The sequence below is a fragment of the Dermacentor variabilis genome, chromosome 8 (genome assembly GCF_050947875.1).
Source record: "Dermacentor variabilis isolate Ectoservices chromosome 8, ASM5094787v1, whole genome shotgun sequence".
Classification (NCBI taxonomy): Eukaryota; Metazoa; Arthropoda; class Arachnida; order Ixodida; family Ixodidae; genus Dermacentor; species Dermacentor variabilis.
Window position 1 is genome coordinate 112663768 of NC_134575.1, and position 22347 is coordinate 112686114.

The following is a 22347-nucleotide window of genomic DNA, read 5'->3' on the forward strand; positions in this document are numbered from 1 at the left end:
GGCAAGAGAGTCAACTGAAACGAATATGGCATTGTGTCATGCTCCCATGTGACCACTCTCCATGTTATTTTGCATGCTACAGCTCAACCTCCTTGTCTGCAACATGTCTGTAAAAAGCTTTCACAAAAAAGTATTGATAACACTATTAACACAGCAGTATCTTCTTTTTTTGTGGGTTCGAGGTTCCCGGGTGTCCATTAATGCAAAAATTGCGGAAAAAAAGAACACGTGTCGTACTTACACCTTTTTAACAAGTACGAGGGGGACAGAACTTTTCTAGTCATGCATCTTCATCATACTATTAAGTTTTAAATTCCTTTTATAATTATTATTACCAGTTATATCTGAGTGCATTGTATGCATTTAGCAGGTGTAAAATCAGGTCAGTTGGATCAGATGCCTTATCTGCAAGAGAGCCCTATATTCAAGAAATTTGAATTAAAAGAGGTACGTTAGAGACGCAGTGTTTCAGCACTTTATTGCGTGTGGTTTAAGCATTGCTCAATACTTTTGTGGATAGAAGTTTCAACCGGCACAGCACTGTGCTTTGTCACGGTCACGTGTCTTCAAAGCGGTGTTTGCCATTTGTGTTGATCTGTTTGTGTATTCATAAAGCAAGTTTTTAATTTATTTTTTCCGCATTCTTGTGCTTGCACTAAGCTTGCATAAGGCAGTTACAAAATGTGCGTCACTATAACGAACTGTTCTGTTGAGTTTACACTTGCAAATAAGTGTTCAGATGGCCGCACTTCTATGTAGGTGCACCGATAGCTTCGTGTATGTTCTGATGTTTGTTTAAAGCTTACATAAGCTAGTTACAAAATGTATGTCACCAAGCATCGTGATATTCTTTAAAGCACTGCTTGGTTGGTTTTGCACTTGGGAATTAGTATTGAGGCAGTGGTGTTTCCATGTAGGCCCACTTCTAGCTTTCTGTGTGCTCACGTGTTTGTATTAAGCTTTTACAAGGGAGTTACAGCATGTACGTCACTAAGCGCTGTGACATTTTTAAAGAACTGCTTTGTTGGTTTTACACCGGTGAGTAATAGTACTCGGGTGGCACTAGTCATGTGTAGGTACACAGGTACCTTTTGTATACATTATGCTCATGTAAAGCAGTTACAAAGTGTATGCCACTAATCACTTTGATATTTGTTGAAGAATTGCTGTGATGGTTTTACACATGTGAACAATAGCGGTCAGGACACAGTACTTGCGATGTATAGTTGAATTTATACAGTGCCAAGACATGGGCTGTATACGTACCAAAAGAAATGTATGTCACTATATTGTTGTGATTATTACTGTTTGGATTTTATTAAACTCTAATAAGATTGTTTCTTGTATCTATTGAGGTATGGCAATTTGTCATACAACTAAACTGAGGACCTGAACTTGTGCATACAAATAAACAGCTAATTTAAGAGTATACTGCTCATATTCTGCGAAACCAGTTTAACAAATCTTGTACTACAGTTCTGGAAAAATGACAGAACTGATACGGATGTACAGAAAGAGTTCTGCACTGGCTGAAGGACTGCCCCACACTGGAGTTGGTAATGTTGCGTTTATTGGAGTAGAACAGGAAGTGCACTTCTATTAAAAATGTGACAGTCAATGCAGAAACATAAGGCAGACGAGCAGGTGTGACACATTTTTTTCAGGGCCCTCCATGCCTGCTACTGCATTTCTAGTCTTCCTGTGCTCTTCGTAAAGCCCCTGTTCAGCCAAGGTTTTTACTCCATGACAGTTGTTCTACTGTGTTCGTAGCAATATTGAAGAAAAAATTAAATAATTTTGAAGAACTTTCGAGGCCCCGACATAGTAACTTGAAGGACCTCGTGCAATTTTTTAGTAGTTTGGACAGGCAATAACTTGTTCAACAACATCGTTAACTTTAATGCAAACAAAAGAAAACAAAAGAAATCGCATTTCACTCATTTCAAACATTTGAAAGACTGCTAATTTGCCTTTCACCGCCCATCACTAAACGCACACAAGGAAGCATTTCAAGAAAGCGCTCAAAGTTTTTCTGCGATAGCACAATTAACTACTTGGACCTGCAACATTTGCAGTTCTTGAATACGTACTGTTTGGTTTGACAGTGTATGTGATGTTATCTGTTGCCTGAGCTTTTCACCATCAAATAAGCAATAGTCATTTGTAATTTCCTTTTATTGTGTCTGTAGCTCTCGGTTTACTCTTCACGCCTTCTCTTCGAATGCTTCAACAGTTGAGCATCCTGCTTCTGCTCCTCAAATTACATTTATCGCCGGTCCCATGTGCCTAAACCTGGTATCTGCAGCACCTTTGTAATTTCAACTTTAAGGATGTCGCTTTCCTTCTATTACCTCCACAGACAATTCTCTGTGACATGCGAAGAGTGTCACAGAAGGGAAAAAAACGCTTGACCATGTCTGCTAAGTTTAGCCAAGTGTACAAATTTAAGGACTTTCCAGTACTTCTAAAAATTCCAGGTTTTCGATGCCTTGAAAATGGCATTTTAGATAGAAGGGGTTTTCAAGGATCGCTACAAACCCTGGATTCTAGCACCTAAATAATTTTACAAGCTTGTTTTGGCATGGAGTTCGGAGATTCATGCTTTTTAGCTAACGCTGCACTATCTCTGTACATTGAAGCCACGAGAGCGCAACCATTTTCGAGTAAAGAAAAATACTGAAAGCTTTTATACCACTCTTTTTCTATGGAGCTTCGTATTGCCTAGTTAAGTTTACGAATGTGCCTGGTTTTGGTTGGCGTTTCTTCGACATTTTCTGTGAAAAGCAGATGACTAACCCCCGTATTCAGAAATATATCTTAATACAAAGCTCATGCTTGACTTTATGTAAACGACGCCTGGTACGAACGTCCCCCAGACGCTCACTGCCTTTCTTCTGGTGCGTTCACGACTTGCGTCATACAGATCAAGTGAAGCATGGGCTTCAAGTTATGATGCATTTCTGAATATGGGGGTAAGCGTGCGCAATTCCGGGCAACGTATTGTGCCATTGACACTGAGAGGAAATGGGGAAAACATAGTTAACGCCCTATGCTCCTAAACTTTCGCGTACCTATGGTGTGCGTGTATCGTGGAAGAAGAAACAGCGCAAACACCAGGACGAAAAAAAGCATCAACCGCACCAGCGCTTCGTGGTGTGGTCCATGTTTTCGCGTCGTCCTTGTGTTGCGCTGTTTCTTCTAAAATGCTCAACCAACTAGCCGGCAAGTCCATCCTGTGCATATATATTGAACACACGTATGAGTGTAGATGGTCTTCGAAGCTTTTAGAACGAGCACTTCCACAGGATACGAGCAGTGCACGCGTAACAAGTAATTTAAACATGTGTGCCAATGCATGTGACGCGTCTATCGGCATAAGCAGTCTCCAAATGCTGGAATGCATGCTCTTCAAAACGCTAACGATCCGCAGCTAATGCAGGACAACAGCTCACAGCGTACTGAACCAAACTCTAAACTAATGCACTTGAAAAGAACGCCTACACGGCAGCGTGAGGCGCGTCGAAATGCCTGGTACTGGCGTCGCAGTTGACCACATACGAATGGAACTGGCGGAAAAAATAAACAGAAATGCTTACCAGTATACGCGCGAATTAAATTCACATACGTGGATGGTTGGCACGATACTTTGTATCCGCGTATTTTCGGAAAACATATAATGCATGGACTGGAAAAGCACTCGATCGTGGGCTGAACGGCACATTTGTTATTTTCCTGAGGTGACGACAAGCCGTCAATAGCTCTCGCGTTGTCTTCTACGTTGTATTCCTTCGTTAGTCGTAGCAAGGAATGGAAATGATGCAAACGCAAACGTATTCCAGTACACAACAGCACAGCACACTGCAGAGAAACTCCACCCACCGCAGCCGATTCCTCAAATACATTTGGTCTATATATAACCTCTAAAAGAACACGACTGCGCGTGGTGGCGCTGTGGTGTAATGGTTAGGATGTGTGCTTTGAATTGTATAGATGCGAGTGTACGCGCGTTCGAATCCACGTGATGTATAGAGAAATGTGGTTCTTCGTAAGAATGTGATTCCCATGACTATTGTGTTCTAATTAGATTATATGACTCCTGATTGTGAAATTTGCAAAGATAATTGCGGATTAAATGTTAATTACCTTTTTTTTCTCTGCAGTGGCGTTCGGGACGCATACGCATAGGCCGATTCCGAGCAGTCAAGCCTCATGGTAGGCAGCAAATAGCCAGGAAAAATGACTTTAAAATCCTGCATAACTTTGCTCACGCCTATTCTGAAGGCCGCTTGGAATTGGGCCACTGACTCTGAGGAGCCGCCTAGGGTTTATCAGCGGCCCTAATTTGATCTGATTTCCTGCCTGCATGCGTGGCTAGGACTTCGCTAAGAGGGTATTGGGAAGAGTACTCGCACTCTGTTTGGGGGAGTAGAAGTACACGGTCTGGTGGAGTGCCATTACCCCTGCGGTGAGAGTATTAGCACTCTGCGGAAGAGTACTAGCACTCCCTGTGGGAAGAGTATTATCACTCTGCGGAAGGGTACTAGCAATCCCTTGCGGTGGAGTAACAAAACTCTGTCAACAGGAGTTGACCTACTCTCTCTCAAAGAGGGTCGATCTACTCTCGAAAAGAGAGTGAAATATGGGACAAGCCGCTACTCCCTCATAGAGAGTGCCCGGAACTCTCTTTGTTTTTTGAGTGTAGCCATATGATCAGAAGCCAACAAACAAACAATGAAACCAAGGACAATACAGGAGAAATTACTTGTGTTTAATAAACGAAATAAAGAAACGATAAATAATGGAACTGAAAGTTGAAGTAGAAACAACTTGCCGCAGATGGGGAACGCTCCCACAACCTCCGTATTGCGCCTGCGATGCTCTACCAATTGAGCCACCGCGGCGCCGTTTCCCCATCCACTTTCTTTGGTATTTGTGCTGCGTAGTAGAACGCTGGGAACCCTAGTCGATTCCTGGCTAACACACAAGAATGCGCTGACTTCCAACTGGCGCTTATTACAAAGAGGCATGAATATATAACCTCGCGCACTTGATCACCACCAGACATAAATGGCTTTACAAAAATCATAATACCACTCAACGTAAGAGTGTTTCAGCTCTCAGGTTGCTCGAATGAAGGCTGCTGACTGTCTCCGCTCCCTTATTAGACAACTTATTAGAAAACGTAAGGCGTTTGCCGCTTTACGTACGTTAACCGTAGACACTTTTGCGGGACGTTGCGGTGCGCGTCCTTTCAAGGCTTTTAGTTTACCGTACGCGAACGCAAACCTAAGGAAGACGTTATAAAATAGGGCGCCGGCCATGTGGTGCTTCGTGCCAAGTGTATCCAAGACAAGACAATTGATTATTAATTGTCCTACTGTTGCTTTCCGATGCATCTAGTTAGGCGTACGAGCGCCGGAATCGCTGAACGATCTCAGAAATTGGACGCGCTGTGCGCTCATAACAAACGTTTCAGGTGAGTTTAGAGAAAGTGAAAGCTCACTTCAATAGTCATTGGCGATCAACGCGAGTCAGAGCGCAGCCATCATGAGAATTCACGCTGAAGCGGGAGCCATGGGTACCACCATGTTCGACAACGCTATTTCTTAGCGTCCGTAAACAATACGAACGTTAAATTCGCAAATTAGCTTACGTTATCATAGCACACGTAAACCGCAGAAACCCAATAACGTTCAGAGCGCGCGCTGTGATGACAATGCTATTTCTTTACGTACGTAATGCGTTTATGTTTGGCGGCGAACGCTGAACTAAAATTATCTATTTTTTTTGCAGCAGTGACTATTGCAGGAGACAACTGCGTTAGTAAGCCGTCCATAGGGTTGACTGACAAAGAACTTGCTTACTTGCGGTTTGTACGCGGGGGCCACTTTAAGCCTTGGTGCGCTATTGTTGGTTTCTGGTGCTTATGTTAACTTGCACAAATAAATCTGGTTGTGATCAAGCGCCCGACGTTCTATATTCTTGCCTATTTGTAATAAACGCCAGTTGGAAGTAAGCGGTTGTGCTTATTGTCTTCCTTGTGTTCTGTGTCCCCTCTTGCGCTGGTTACATCATCATGGAATATACCAACTAGCTCTGGTTTTATTTGGTCCCTGATGTAGTGAAATCAAATAAGACAATAACGGGAAAAACCGTACCTACTCACAAGCAATAGCGGGTTTACAGCCAATTAAAACGTCTAAAATTAGGAATTTCAAAATACCCTAGGCGCCACCCCTATGAAAATGACCATTGCCTTTATGTTTCGCTTATGTTTCCTTCTTGTGCCCTATGTGACCTTTATGATTCCTTTTTCCTTGTGTGACCTCCGGGGCGTCAACTTTGTGTGCACCACATGTTTACTCATCCTAACGTATGCCTCGAGGAAGTGACCTTTATTAGACCTCTATGATGTGTCCTTTATGTTTACGGCACGATGCTAACTAGATGTGCACTGTGTGTAACCTGAGTGTACACTTGAGTGCACATGTAAGTGACATAGAGTACACATAAGAACTGTTTGTGCATATAATGCAGGCAGATCTATCTGTACTGCGTGACAGCCATTGATACACTCAGCCGAGTCATTGTAAGCACTAAATCTTGACTTATCCTTTAATTTGCCCCAAGAAAAGAACCGTTATTAAAATTCTTGTAGGATGTGTCATTTGTGTTTACGGCGGGATGTTACCTAGGTGTGCACTTCAGGGCACACGTAGGTAACATACAGCTTTAATATATATGGTGCACTCTATGTTACCTACATGTGCACTTGAGTGCACACGTAGGTAACAATGTGCGTAGTGAGCATCTTTTGCAAATTGTAGAGTCCGATCTATCTGTACTGTGTATCAGTTACTGGTGGATTCAGGGAAGAGGCACTGCTTGCCCCCTCACATTAGATGCATGCCGACCGGCACTAAATGTGGCTATATTGTGCGGAAAATCGAACATGCCATGAAATAGGATGGTGTATAGTGCCTTGTGCCATGCATTCTCGTTATATATGAAGTATTAAATAGTTTTTCAACCTGCTATTCACCAGTAGCAAGTCGGATGCAAAAATCTGAAGTATTTAACCTAATATGCAAGAATTGCATTACAGTTTTGTGGCAGCTAGGCTATGAAATAAAGTTGATTGAATGTTTAAGACGGTTCTCGTCAGCGTCCTTCATGTTCATCGCAGGAGATCGCCTGGATGCTCCGCTTCGCCTGCAGTTTGCGAAATAATCTACTTATTTTATATATCTGGCTTATGCAAAAAGTGCAGACATCAGGGCTTTTGTCACTGGGGATGATCGCAAGTTTATGGTGTGCTTGCTGGTACAAGACAATGATTTATTTTGCTGCTAGCACAGTGCAGTGCGACTTTTACCACACAGCTAGGCACTAGCACATCTGGCAGTGAGCGCACTGCGGCTTGTGCAGTTTGTAAAATTCTTTTCCATGTACCCTTCATGGCATCACCTTTTTCAGTACAAGAAAGTGAGCATTATGGCTTCTAGTTCTAATTAATATTATTATAGAAATATGACCACTATGTTACCTGTGTTACCAGCGGGATGTGACCTGTGTGTGCACTCTATATTACCTGGCTGTGTACTCTCTTGAGTGCACATCCAGGAAACAGAGTTCACCCAGTAAATATCCTTTAACACATGCTACAGATAGCTCATCTGCCTGAAAGATGTATTAGCTACTGGCGTATCAAAATTTTAAAAAAAGTGGGGGGGGGGGCGGCATCGTCCTATCTATGTTGGCCGCATTGACGGCGACGCGCCATCAACAGTACATACGTGCATCAAAGGCTCATGCAGCGAATTATCACGACAAATAACAATTGCGTGGCGGCTGGAGACGCGGTGGCACGACGCGCAGTGTTGGATGGCTTGCGCTACATGAACCGAAAAAGAAGGGGGCGCCTCCGGGGCCAATCCGCCGCTTTGTTGCGAGCGTACATAAATATACAACCTACCATTTAAGTAGCTGCTGGCGGTGTTATATTGGTTTCATGACAGCCTCATTAAAGGTAAATATCTAATAAGTACGTTACGATTGTCTCTATATTACGTTCGTAAGATTTCTTTGCAGTCGTCAGCGGGAAAAGCAAGCGCTGCTACCTCCAAAGCTGAACGGGAGCTACCGCTCGCTTTTATAACGCCTAGTTCGAAAGAATATAGTGAAATTGAATATCCGTAACATTTCTGATACTCTAAACTGAAAAAAAAAAACTTGAACATTGGGAGACGCTGCCACGGCTCCACCTCAACATCGTATTCTTCGAAGCACTTTGTAACATGTTGCTTTTTCTACGCTTTTTCTTTTTTCAGCCGTAGGCCTTGTCATGATACGTTTTCTCTACTACTCACGCAAATTATACACAAAAGTTCGCTCACTAACCAATGCGGAACCTGCGGTCGACGCTAAAAGTGCCTTTCTTTTCATAACTGCGTGCGCTTGCTGTAGAAAAACAGCAAAGTGGGCGAGTTCGTCACGATTCATCGTACTTTTAGCAACAGCGCAATTGCAATGCGGAAACAAGGAACAAGCACTGCGTAGGAGCAGCGCCGTGTTGCTGTGTTTCTTCCTTTTGTCCGTGTCGCTTTCGCGCTGACCACAAGTACGAGCCATTGCTTTGTTTTACTTAGCAGGGGTAGAAGTAGGGCAGCGCGGATCCTGTATATGCTTGCTTGGGCGTACAGCTGGATAATTTATAATTGTCAGTTGGCTGAGTATGAAAGTTGTATGCGGAGTATGGCCGTATTGGTTTGGTTACGCGAGCGTGCAAGCAGTACGCCTGTTTCACTTTGGGCGAAGTTCCGCTGCCGCTGTAAGTCAGCCATCGCCACGTTTTGTCGCCTTTATTCCTTACGCTACGAGGAAATGTGGTTCCAACTATTCAAGATAAGGGTCACATTCTCAAAAACACGCCACTGGGCGCCATAAGAAGCGTGTATATGTGTGGTGATTCAGAATTTCTGATCGGTGGGTCTCGAAGCTATCGCGGCTTCCCGTACACCGTCCACCATCCCAAGCTGCACACGCTGCGCACTGATTGTCTCGTGTTCGCCGGCAAAAGTTCCCCCATAGTTCGTCTGATATCTCTGTATATGCTTTAAAAAAAACAAAGCAGAACACCACGGCACTTCAAACATGGATAAGTTGTGTTTAAATAGCAGCCTTCCATCCAGCTACGACTTTCCCTGAGTAACAAAATTAAATCTTGAAGGCCGTGCTTTTGCAAACTGCACGCCCTGAAAGCAAATGTAGATCTCGGAGGTTAAATTGACTTGTTAACCGCAGTCACGGAGTAAGACATTTAGGAGGTGAAACTCCCGTCAGCGCGAGCGAGCGTGGGCGACTAGATAAGGCCACAACTGTTGTATGCGCCAACGGGGGGCCGTATACAGTGGCGGCGCCATGCGGCGCGTCGTAGAACCCGCAGCGAAAAAAAAAATGCAGCGCCCGGGCAGGCGGCTCCGGCGCGCTCTCAACGGCGGTAATTTCTTTCCAGGCGCGCCAGCACGATAACGGCACCGCGGGCTTGTGACCTTTTCTGGTCGCGCAAACAGCGGAGTTTCCACTCCTAAATGTTTCTTGCTCCGTGACCGCAGTGCAGTGCTGCGGCAGTGTGAAGGTTAGGTCAGGCCCCGCACACTCTCAAGTTCAACAAATGGCCACAGAGGGCGAAAAATTAATCGAGGCGCGTTTCAGCGTAAGCGCGCAAGTGGAGCTACTGTAATTTGGTCGAATACTTTAATTTATGCTTTCTCTGCTAGGGGCGCTGAACATGCTGAATTTTTTTACTTTACACAAACCATTGACATAAACAATCGAGGTGTCTAAGGATGTTTTGTTACCTCAGGCAAATAGGCAGTTGATTTTTTTTAAAATTTGATTGTTGAAGCTGCTTTTTAGTCATAGCGTCAAGGTTTTTGTACTTCATTAACCACCGACAGCCGACAGCCTATTGGTATCGATGTGTTTCCTGGCCGTTGGCGTTCGAATACTACGGCGGTAAAACCGGTAAAACATTTTCGAAAGCATGCTGGTTTCGTCTGCGTGTCATTACATAGACTTGCTGTAGAAAGGTCTACTCTTGGCAAAAAATAGTGCCTCATTTTGTTTAGACGTTGATTATCATAATGAATGCGGCGGAGGTTGAGGGAGTACGCTTGAAGGTACGTTTTTATGCCGTTGATCTCCATAACACCGTAAGTACGCAAACCGATGTCACAGAACACCCGATGCATCATTGTGTGTTCTCCGTCATCGCTTGTTTGCTGTACGCCTATTAATTCTTCATTTCTTCAAGTGTTGTACCCTCCTTTTGTCCTTGTTCTCTTGTGCTTCACTTACAGTATGTCGTTCCGTCAGCTGTAATGCGCATTTGCAAAACCAATACGTTTGATAAGACGCAGTGGTTATCATAATTTCACTACACATGTATTAAGCTGGCACATATGGTTCAGATACAGATGCCTGTATGCGGACTTGCACGACGTTGATGCTGAGATTAGGATAATTATGACACCCGTAAGGAAGAGGCAGCTGACGGCCGTAAGCTGTTGCGTTCTTTCGGCCAAACTACCCGGCCTGGTAGTGCTGTAAAGATGCTGTATAAAAGTGACACGCGACGACAGGGAAATTATTATACATAGCAGCCGACCATACGTTTTGTAGCTTAGGTCTTCTTTCTTGTGCGCTTGTGCTACTCTTATTAATGAGCCATTTCTTGACTATGTTCTTGACTATGTAACCGCGTTTGTGTGGATGCGTAGACGTGTGCTTTTTGTTGTACTTGTAAAATGCAAATAAAATATTTTCAGGCTTACTCAATCTTTGGTGTCGTGTGCGTTTATTCCAGTCGAGGCCATCGTGCCACCTGGAAACCGCATTCTGTCAGTAGCCCTACACGAAATGCAACAGCTGAAGCGCTGCGGCACAACTCGGGGTAACGGCGGCGTAATAAACGAAAAACCGCTCGGGATGCCCTAAATAGTCAGTTCAGAGTGTGCCTTAACTCGATATGACTCAGCGCTACATGTATTCTGCTGCGCCTCGATCGTGCTCCCGCCAGTTGGTTGCTATGTGGCAAACGTAGCGCCTACATATATATATGTAGGCGCTACGTTTGCCACACAGCAACCAAACTGGCGGGAGCACGATCGAGGCGCAGCAGCCAGAAACACAGTAAAGCCACAGAACACCTGGTAAAGCGTGTGCAAAACCCCGTTTCCGTTTCCTGTTGTACAGCGCCACCTGTGGTCGCATACTTTAGTTCACGACGCCACCGCTACGCTTATTTCCGTAGCACTGTGGAAGGTACAGTTTCCCTTCTCTAAGTTTGTATAGGTGTTCTGTGGTTAGGTTGCCTCGGTTGCCACCTGAACATCGCCCCCGAGTGCTCCGTGATCGCTGCGCATGCGTGAGCTGAGAGAAGGTGAGAAAGGAGAACAACTCATTTTCGCAGGATGTGACGTCACATTGTTGCTTGTTTTTACTTTTTTGAAAGAGCTACTCTCGAACGTAGATTAGCCATTGCCGTCGTGTCGGCTGCAAGACGTTCTGCGCGCGCTTGGCGCGCTTTTGTGCGTGTCGAAAGCGTATAACGTGCGCGAGCGCTGTTCGACTTGAGCAATCGTGGGCTTGGACTCCGTGACATTTACTTTCGTCATATGCGAGTTAGGGGCTCGCCGACAGGTAAACCGCCGCTGTACTTAGGTGAATACCTTGTTTTTCGTGGTCCTGAAATAAATAACGCGTCGCTGCGATGGTGACTTCAATCGAGTGCGGCAATTGCTGCGCATTACGGGCGATTTAATTGCACAATACGTGCTGCATTATCGGTGCAGATAGAGAAAACTTATCCTGTGAACCTTACTTCCGTCAGACAATCAGTTAGATGTTTCGCTCTTATCCAGTGCACATTTCTTCATATCCACTAGCGATCTGCTTCAAATACCGACGAAGTGTCTATTGACCGTGCAGATGCTTTTTTTTTATTCACACAACTGGCGATGGGCAGCAGCGTTACGGCCGTGAGTTTTCCTTTTGAGCAAACCTTTTGAAATTGATCGATGTTTTCGCTCATGTTCGCGAGATAGCAAATTTAAGTGTTACACGGCCGCTGCTGTATTTTTCGATTCCATGTGACCTAGATTTAAGCTGCCTCAGGTTGTATTAACGCGCGCAGAGGCTTTTAGAAAAACAGTTTTCACCTGAGAAATCAATGCAGTGTGCCAGTTCTTTTGGAATGGTGCTATATGTGAAATTGATCAGATTTCCCCTAGTCATGCTCAACTACTTACTGGTCAGATGCTTGAACTTCCGAAGAAGTATTTGTAAAGTTTCCTTCCAACTCAGCATTGTAACCGACGCTTCTCGGAAGTATGAGTGGTATTTGCCCCTGCAACACTGCCATGAGTTCAAGTTCAAATTCTGCCTACCGACTGTCTATCCATGTGCCACTAGAAAGCAAAGAACTCATTTCTCAATAGTCGCAACATTTCTTTTTCATTCCATGTTTAAGAAATTCGTTTACTTCTTTTCCTGCAGTCATTGTGGACTTGCACACATTGAAGTTTTGGATAGTTTGGCAAAAGCATTGCATAGTGGGCCTGTAGGGTTCTTTTTTTTTGTATTTAGCGCATTGCCCTTCTGACTGGACAAATTAAGTAACTGCATTACAAATATTTCACTTCCTTGGAATGTCTGTTCCATGTGCCTCATAACAGTACACGGTTGAATTTGGCACATATGCACCTTCATATGACCAAGTGTAGGTTTGTATTGCAATGGAAATAAGAACATGAGTGCTTCAATTGTCATCATCACATTGCTGATGCCTTCAATGTGTGAAAATGGCTTGTAACAATATTGCTGTGTTTCATGTGAGGATATGGAATAGAATAACTTTCTTCTTTTATGCTGAAGGTAGTCACCCCTTTTGCCTGTTGGGCTTCAAATCTTGTAGAAAATGGTGTGAGCAGCCTGGGGTGTGCCTGAAGAGCAATGCTAGTTTGTGCATAATCATATTGTTGCTGCTGGGAAGATGACATCTTAGGCACATTTTTTTCATACAATTAACATATATGTTTCCATCTTTCCCCTTGTGGCTCAATCGTAGTAGACCTCTTCGTTTTTCAGTTACTTTGTTGTTTATTTTTGTTACATATCAGTATTATGTACTATCAAGTTAGTGGGAATATAAAGCTATTTGATGTTGTATTCATGGGGAATCCTAGCCAATCCCTCGTCATGGGTATGTGCCATATATCACAGGCAACAGTCATTCTAGTCTCTCTTCTTGTGGTAAAAGTATCCCAAAGCATATTTTGTATGCTTGCAGATGAGTTGAGATTGACACATCAATGCCAGCTCACAGAGCATTTTATGCGGCAGTCAGCCAGCCACCTCTACAGATGGAGAATTCTGGAGTTTCCGAACATACTGTTTCTGTTGTCCTTGGCAGAGATGTTGATTGTACACAGAGGGAATATATTGTAGGACAATAAAAATAACTTGTCATGACAAGGGCAATATATCGTAGAAATTATAGTATGACCAGCATTAGCGCAAGCCCGGCGGTATCTAAAAAATGAGTAAAGTGCTGGTTTTCATATGCTATGGCTGCTGTGTGCATTAAGCTCACAACTCCCTTCTTGGCAACATCACCCAGGAATGCCTAATCCAAACACTCTGTCACATGCACTTTGACAGCATCTGCTTTGATCTACCTAATTGCATATCAGTAAAGATGGGTATAGTTCACTAAAGACTGACAATGCTGCATTCGAATGGAACCAAACTGTTCTCGAAAAGTTCTTGAAACCAGTCAAGCAGGTTTTTGAGAACTTTTGATCTGGCAAAATGACAAAATGAAAGTTATTTGAAATAAGTGATGCAATGCTGATGAGGTTTGGGCATGCATTTCAAGGTGCTTGGCCTTCATTATCTCTAATCATAGTGAACCTGCCAAATTGGCAAGGCTCTTGAATGAATTCTTCACTAGGCCCAACTATTTTGTTGCTGCCCTATATTGTCTCTATAGGAAGAGTGCACAACAAAAATCTTGTGGCTTCCTGTTATCATAGCACCCTATAACTGCCTTAGGTGTAAGGCCATTTGATATTCACCAATAAATACTTCCTCAGGATTTATATGATGCCTTTAAAGATGTGTCCCTCATGCTTACATGTAAAGGAGCACTGACATTAAACTCTTGGACTGAATTTTTTTATATTAATCTGGTTCCAAATGGCAGCTTTTATGACCACACCATGCCACTGAAAGCTGCGTGTGCTTTGAGCGATTCTTAATGTGTGCTAAGACTTGCTTCACTAAATAAATTTTCTTATGACTCTTCTCAAACATCTAATTTAAAATTAATTTAATTCTAGTGTTCTATAAGTCACAACCACGATACGACTACGAGGCATGCCATAGTTGCAGACTCCGGCTCAACTTTAATCGCTTGAGGTTTTTAACATGCACCCACTCCACAGCGTGCACCAAGACAGAAAGACCAATGTTGTGCTGCATAGTGGTCCTAACATGCTCGGTTTTCAATGACCTAATAATGGCATGGCTTACTCATGAACAACTGCAGCATGCATCATTTGTTTGTGACCTACCATGCAATGTTGTCACCAGACTATGGGGCCACACTGCCTTTGGCACATGTTTAAATGTTGGCGTTAAGGATATATTTGTTGCGCATAGAAGGAACTTGAAGTTTTGTAGTGTAGTTAACTGAATGACAGCTACACACGCATAAGAAAAAATTGTGCCAGGACTACTTAAACTCTACAGTGTTCGAGTTTGATCAATTCTTGTGATTTTGCACATTTCGGATGACTGCAGGTCATTCATTACAGCTATACCAGCTTTTGTACTTTTAGACATGCTGTTTGCTCCGGTTTTATACAGTGATCATAGATAGCCACACCACACTATGTTGGTAGAAGAATTCGGAATGTTAGTAAGATGGGGTTGCTCCATGTTGAGGTGCACCAGCATGTCATAGTAAACAGAAGCCAGAAGCAGCAGCATTTTAAGGTATTGTGCCACACCATGTAAAGTCAAATTATTGTGCCCCCCTCCACTCTCGCTGGCAAAACCTGCTGGTGAAGCCTTGTGAGCAAGCTTTCGAGGTACGCTGCGCTCTCTCCAAAACAGCGTCCGAGGCGGCCATCTATTTTGCCTACAGGACGAAAAGTCCCTAGCCAGGAGTGCATCGAACATACGGAAATAGCTGTCAATTGTGCTGCTGAACTTCTAGAGATTTATAGTTTTGACCTCAGGTTGCAGAACACAGCAATGCTATAGCAAGCAGTGAGGTGAAAGCTGTTTCAGGGCTCTACCACGGCATAGCCAGCACTGCATGCATATACTATACACAAGCACGAGGTTTTAGCAGCAATACTTAACAGTAAATTGTATTTGTACAACTTCACTCTATCTTTAACACTGCCAGGCTTTAAAATAAATGAGAAGAGGTCACTGTCTTTCATTTGATGTGTTTATACAGAAAAAGTGTGTGCATGGAAGGGGTTAAGGCTCCTTTGTCAAGCCAAAATGCTTCCTGGCATGATAAAGTGAAGCCTTGTGCATTTCAGTCTGCAGTTGCTCACTGCACTTTCAAAAGCACAATCAGCACAGAGAGCACAGGAAAACACACAAGCAATGGTTCAGCAATTTATTTGAAACAAATGCAACTTTGTTTTACAGAAAGACCACATTCCAAAAAAGCAACCACATGCTATGCAGACACAACAGCCAACTTATGTTAATTGTACAGATGTTAACATGCCCTGCCTTTATATGTGGAAATGTTTCAAGTCTCAAAGTGTGCCCCTACTTTGTAGCTTGTCCTTGGAACAATGGATGATTCAAACAAATGCTAAATTTAGCACCATTGCCACACTGATAGAAGAAAACTACATACTAAAATGGCAACTTCTTGGAGAACAGAAAAGGGTGTATAGTAAACTTCCAATAATCTGACGCCGGTTAATTAAATTTTTTCAGTTAATTCGAACCTGGCCGACGCCCATGCATTTCTGTGGGATTAAACATTCATCATTTCGATCCTAAAACTGGCATTCGCCGGATAATGCGAACTTGACCGGACCCCAATAACGACCCATTTTAGTGGCAGCGTATGTCTCAGTAGAGCTTAGGGGACAGTGAATGCGTTAAACAAATGCCATCTCCTCTCTGAAATGCCTATTTTTGACCCACCCGAGAAAGATTTTCAAGCAGTAACAGTAGCTGACAATGTCCGATTGTGGTACTTATCTGATTCTAACGAACACTTTTTGTTTTCGAAGGACATTGAGACGAAAATTACCTAGCTGTGCAATCGATTGCGAAACTAAAACCGTGGTTGTAGCATTCATATGCTTTACCACATATCATGGCTGTAATACGGCGAAGCTGGCTTTAGAAAATCAGCTGCCATTCTATAAAATCAGGTACGCATAGGTATCTACTTTGGTTTCGAGTTAAGTCATTTCTACTTTAGTTTTATACTATGGACAAATAGAAATTTGATGCACGTTCGTTTCAGAGACGTGTTACTCAAGCACATGTTGCCAAATGAATCAACGGTGCTTCAGCAGGTTTTTGCATCTTAATTCGACCCGTCAGTCTCGTGAGGGTAGTTGAGGGAAGGAAGTCGTGAGGGAAGTTGATTGTATAAATTGCGTGATGAAGCACCAAGAAAGTTACCTTGCTCGGGTAGTGAAAAAGCATGGAAAAAGTGCTTCACACAACATTTCTGTTGCAGATGCAAAAGCTGCCTCCCTTGTCTGGAACAGAATAAATTCCTTTCGAAGGCAAAATAAAAAACAGAAAGAGAAGTCATCAAGGCATTCCACATCCATCTTATTCAGTCTTTGCAGTGTTGCTACATCATCATTTGCTTAGCCTCCTATGCCAAAAAAAATTGTCGAAAATAAAATGACCTGATTCCCATGTTTTTCAACATCCAAGCAGTCTTTACTGTCAATTATTACTGCTTTCTGTAACCTCACTTGTAAATACTGTATGTTAACCTGTATGTTAACACTGAGCTATACGATAAGCTTAGTTAAAGTTAAAAAAGAATACTGGATGTTCATTTCTGTTTATTTTAGACATAAGAAAGGGAGCTTAAAAGCGAGCCACATTTGCAAAATGCTTGAATAAACAGCAACTACCCCGGTCATGCGCTAATTGTGTCCATGCTGTCCCTGCAAACTTCTTAATCTCATCCGCCCACCTAACTTTCTGCCGCCCCCTGCTACGCTTCCCCTCTCTTGGAATCCAGTCCATAACCCTTAATGACCATCGGTTATCTTCCCTCCTCATTACATGCCCTGCCCATGCCCATTTTTCTTGATTTCAAGTAAGATATCATTAACTCGCGTTGGTTCCCTCACCCAATCTGCTCTCATCTTATCCCCTTCACGTTACACCCATCATTCTTCTTTCCATAGCTCGATGTGTCGTCCTCAGGTTAAGTAGAACCCTTTTTGTAAGCCTCCAGGTTTCTGCCGCGTAGGTGAGTACTGGTAAGACACACCAGTTATACACTTTTCTCTTCAGGGATAATGGCAACCTGCTGTTCATGATCTGAGAATGCCTGCCAAACGCACCCCAGCCCATTCTTATCCTTCTGATTATTTCGGTCTCATGATCCGGACTAGCGGTCACTGCCTGCCCTAAGTAGATGCATTCCCTTACCACTTCCAGTGCCTCGCTACCTATCGTAAACTGCTGTTCTCTTCCGAGACTGTTAAAAATTACTTTAGTTTTCTGCAGATTAATTTTCAGACCTACCATTCTGCTTTGCCTCTCTGGGTCAGTGAGCATGCATTGCAATTGGTCCCCTGAGTTGCTAAGCAAGGCAATATCATCAGCGAATCGCAAGTAACTAAGGTATTCTCCATTAACTCTTATCCCCAATTCTTCCCAATCCAGGTCTCTGAATACCTCCTGTAAACAGGCTGTGAACAGCATTGGAGAGATCGTATCTTCCTGCCTGACACCCTTCTTTATTGGGATTTTGTTGCTTTCTTTATGAACGACTACGGTGGCTGTGGAGCCGCTGTAGATATCTTTCAGTATTTTTACATACACCTCATCTACACCCAGATTCCGTAATGCCTGTATGACTGCTGAGGTTTTGACTGAATCAAACACTTTCTTGTAATCAATGAAAGCTATGTATAAGGGGTGGTATTAAAATTAGATCTTTCATCTCCTGCGATACCTTACTGGTATCCTGTCTGACGAAGTTACAACCGACTTCTATTGCACACTCCTTAATGATGCCCATAAGATTTTCGTTCATTGCTTCAACACTAAGGTTCACTGCCCGAGTGAAAACCCTATACCTCTTCTGTAGCTTGATCCGAAATTCCTCTATTTTCCCTCTTACCGCTAACTCATTGATCGGCGTCTTATGTACCAGTTTTTCCTATTCCCTCCTCAAGTATAGGCTAATTCGAGATCTTACCATCCTATGGTCACTGCAGAGCACCTTGCCGAGCACGTACACATCTTGTATGATGCCAAGGTTAGCACAGGGTATGAGGTCTATTTCATTTTTAGTCTCGCCATTAGGGCTCCTCCACGTCCACTTTCGGTTATCCCGCTTGCTGAAAAATAATTGTAATATTTGGGGTTTTACGTGCTAAAACCACTTTCTGATTATGAGGCACGCCGTAGTGGAGGACTCCGGAAGTTTTGACCACCTGGGGTTCTTTAACGTGCACCTAAATCTAAGCACACGGGTGTTTTCGCATTTCGCCCCCATCGAAATGCGGCCGCCGTGGCCGGGATTCGATCCCGCGACCTCGTGCTCAGCAGCCCAACACCATAGCCACTGAGCAACCACGGCGGGTAAAGAAGGTATTCATTGTCCGCAAATTGTTCCGTTCTGCAAACTGTACTAATCACTCTCCCCTACTTTTCCTAGAACCTTTGCCATATTCCCCCACTGACTTTTCTCCAGCCTGCTTCTTGCCTACCCTGGCATTGAAGTCGCCCATCAGTATAGTGTATTTTGTTTTGACTTTACCTATCGCCAATTCAAAGTCTTCATAGAAGCTTTCGACTTCCTGGTTATCATGACTAGATGTAGGGGCGTATACCTGTATGACCTTCAATTTGTACCTCTTATTAAGTTTCACAGCAAGACCTGCCACCCTCTCGTCAATGCTACACAATTCCTGTATGTTACCAGCTATATCCTTATTCAACAGGAATCCGACTCCTAGTTCTAGTCTCTCCGCTAAGCCCTGGTGGCACAGCATGTGCCCACTTTTTAGCACTGTATATGCTTTATTTGTCCTCCCAACCTCACTGAGCTCTATTATATCCCATTTAATGCCCACTAATTCCTCCAATAGCACCGTTAGACTCTCCTCACTAGAAAACGTTCTAGCGTTAAACATTGCCAGGTTCAGATTCCAATGGCGGCCTGTCCAGATTCAGAGATTCTTAGCACGCTCTGCTGCATCACAGGTCTGACCGCTGCAATGGTCAGTTGCTTTGTAGCTGCTGGGGACTGCGGGCCGGGGTTTGATTGTTCTATTCATATAGAAGGTTGTGGCCAAGTACTGCACCAAGGTGGCCAATCCTGCTCTGGTGAACGAGTGCATTACCGGTTCTGGTCACCGGGGTCAGGCCACCAGGTCTGTTTATACAGCTGTATCAACATGTGGATTTTTTTATCCAGTGGGAAATTGCGTGGCACCGGGATTTGAACCACAGTCCTTTTGCACATGAGACAGATGCTCTACCTCTACGCTATCGCATCGGGGCGCAAGTAGTAAGTAATTATACAGAAAGCGTTTTATTTACTGTAATTGGAGGATTGGAGTAGATTAGTTCGACCACTCAAGGAGTGGGAATGGTTCAACTGTCAGAACTCCGACAAAAGGACTGGAATCACATAAGCCACAACTCTGAAGGAATAAAGTGGGAATAGAATGGAGCGCCCGCACTCTGCAATTCTGCACCATGCCGATACATCCTGTTCTTGGGCAATGCCAGCGCAGCTCTAGAACCACAAGGACGACTGCACTACCAGGGCGAAACACATCGAAGGCCTGTCAGCTGCTGCATGAGCACGTGCTGCCAACGAGCAATCCTGCACAACATATTATATATATATATATATATATATATATATATATATATATATATATATATATATATATATATATATACACACGCAGTGCACAGACTGGTACCCTAGGTAGGGGCTAGGACTCGCACAAACTATAGTGTTCTCCACAAATTTGACGAGTACCAGGCCACCGAACTCCTTGCCCTGTGCACGTTGCTGTCTATTTTCATGAGCCTAGATCCTGATGCAACCACTGGTGCCATGCTGCTATTTTTAAAGGCCACCACTAGGTGAAGCGCCAGGGACCGCCCAGGCCAGGGGACATCGGCTTGGTCCGATACACAAACGACAGTAAACTTCGAATTGACAGGATTACGAATTGTATTAGTAAATTCTTAACTAACCGGTACTAATTTGTAACTACTAATTAACTTTCTTCTCCGCGTTCGCTAGTAAGATCTGGTGTGCCACAAAGCTCTGTATTGGGACCAATTTTATTCCACTACAAACATGGCTCCACACAATAGTTTTGTTTGAAAACATATGTGAGTGCATATGCTTGTATTGGACAGCGAGAATAATTAAGAGTCAGTAAGCAATGTCAAATAGTACATGCAATCTGGCGTACAAAACAAAAGGAACCTGTCACTATTTAGTAATAGTTTTCCTTTGTGTGAAACAGCTTCACCCTTGAAAAGTTCCTCATTCTACAAAGGTTTATATAGTGAAATATAGAAATATTTGGATGTATTTGAGTTATCACCTGGCCCAAGGAACTTCTAGTGGCAGCCTCTCTCGATCTCGCAATTCCTGGCACTGCCCAATATACAGCATGCCTGACTGCTGCAGTGGTCAAGTGCTCTGGAGCTGTAGGAAACCGAGGGATAAGGGTTGATTGCACAATTTATGGCATTTCCAAATTTTTAACTTAGTACCATCTCTATACTATGTCGACACTATATGCCACTGGACCATTGCTGTGCTGCAGTCATCATAATATTAATTCGTATACACAACCTATACAACTGTTTAGGCAAAATTTTAAACTGCGCGAGGAAGACAGGACGTGAACTGAAACATAGACGCACACAAAGCACAGGCTTCCAACTGGTTTTATTTTGTGAAAGCAAAGAATATATAAGGTACTTCAATATAGCAAAACAAGGAGCAATTGCAAATAATTTGTGCACGAGGTATTGACGAAAAATATCAAGGCCATGTATGCCTTAAGAGTGCAGGAGAGTCTTAATGTGCCCATCTAAGACTTTAATTCTTTCCTTGAGAATCTCCTCGTGCAGTGCAGGAGCTGCGACAGCAAAAGCTGCCTGCTTTATGAGGAACAGAATAAATTCCTTTCGAAGGCAAACTCAAGAACAGAAAGAGAAGTCATCAAGGTATTCCACATCGCTAAAAGGTGTGACAACTAAGTTAGCTCACCTTCTTGATCCCTATCAAGGAAAGAAATAGAATTCTTAGATGGGCACATTGGGACTCTACTGCGCTCTTAATGCACAGGTGGCCTTGCTATTTTTTGTCACTGCCTCGTGCACAATTTCTTTGCGAATGTTCTTTGTTTTGCCATTTTGAAGAACCTTATAAACACTTTGCCTTCACCAAACAAAGCCAGTCGGAAGTCTACACTTTGTGCGTGCATCTATGTTTTTGTTCATGTCCTGTCTTCCTCGCAGGGTTTAAAATTTTGCTGAAGCTACGAGCTGACTAGCCCAAAACATGCCTTACTTCAGTGTACAGCTGGGCTTGTTGGTAAAGCTACACAATGCAGCTCAAGTGTGTGTCTGCTCTTCTGTGTTCTCATGATGTGGCTCAGCCTTGAGTGCATGTGTAGTTTCAATACTGCCTACTATATTTTTACGACTAATATAATTTCTATCTTCAACTTCCAGCCAGACAGAGTACCTCATACTACATTCTGAACATTGCTGCAGTGTAGCAGGATTTCTGTCTAATGCATTGGCCTTTACCACCAAATGCCTGAGAAATTAAAAAAAGTTATGTAGATTACAAGCACAGTGGGGATTCATGTTACAGGAGGCATACTGCAGGTAAATGGCTACATAGTGTTAGTTCGGGTTCTTCCAAACATTGCAGTGTTGACCAATGTGTTTGTGAATAGTGAGTGATTGCATATATGACACAAGCTTTGTGAGGAGAGTATGAATTCAAAGGCATGGTTTCTTTGCCTCTTTCCTAACACTTTGTGGCGG

General features: G+C 43.4%; 1 protein-coding gene across 1 annotated transcript in view; it reads right to left on the reverse strand.

Annotated features, from left to right (window-relative positions):
• LOC142591527 (uncharacterized) overlaps positions 1-22347 on the reverse strand; it is a 402039-nt gene that overhangs the window by 143732 nt on the left and 235960 nt on the right. The window lies entirely within an intron of this gene.